Source organism: Trichechus manatus, unplaced genomic scaffold, assembly GCF_000243295.1.
Source record: "Trichechus manatus latirostris isolate Lorelei unplaced genomic scaffold, TriManLat1.0 scaffold00061, whole genome shotgun sequence".
Taxonomy (NCBI): Eukaryota; Metazoa; Chordata; class Mammalia; order Sirenia; family Trichechidae; genus Trichechus; species Trichechus manatus.
Window position 1 is genome coordinate 904,494 of NW_004443997.1, and position 690 is coordinate 905,183.

A 690-nucleotide genomic window follows, 5' to 3' on the forward strand; every position below is an offset into this window, starting at 1 on the left:
CCAACCCTACAGCACCTAATAACAACTACAATCAAGAATCTGGTTTAAGCGTTCACCATTGGTATGATATTTAAAAGGTATTCCCCCAGACAAAATCGTACTGAAATCTTTAACTCATCTTGTAATTCTGACAATTGCTTTACAATTTAAAGTATGTACTTGCTAAATATTTAGACAACTGCAAGATGCCCAGGGAAAGGTAGAAACAGCAACAGAAGTAATTAAAAAGTTGTTGTTGTTGTTAGGCATTATCAAGTTGGTTCTTACTCGTAGTGACCCTATTACAGCAGAACAAAACACTGCTGGGTCCTACACCATCCTCACAACCATTGTTATGCTTCAGCCCATCATTGCAGCCACTGTGTCAATCCATCTTGTTGAAGGTCTTCTTCTCTTTCACTGACCCTCTACTTTACCAAGCATAAGGTCCTTCTCCAGGTACCGGTCCCTACTGATAACATATCCGAAGTATGTGAGACAAGTTTCTCTATCCTTGCTTCTAAGGAACATTCTGGCTATAGTTCTTCCAAGACAGATTTGTTCGTTCTTCTGGCGGTCCTAAGACCAGCTAGGGACAGAAAAGCCCTTAAACGACAAATTATGTCGGTTAAAATTTTTTTCTAGAAGAATTGTGCCAATGTTGTTCACTTCCTCCTAATCTGTCAGCTTGTAGCTGTCTTTCAGATCAGC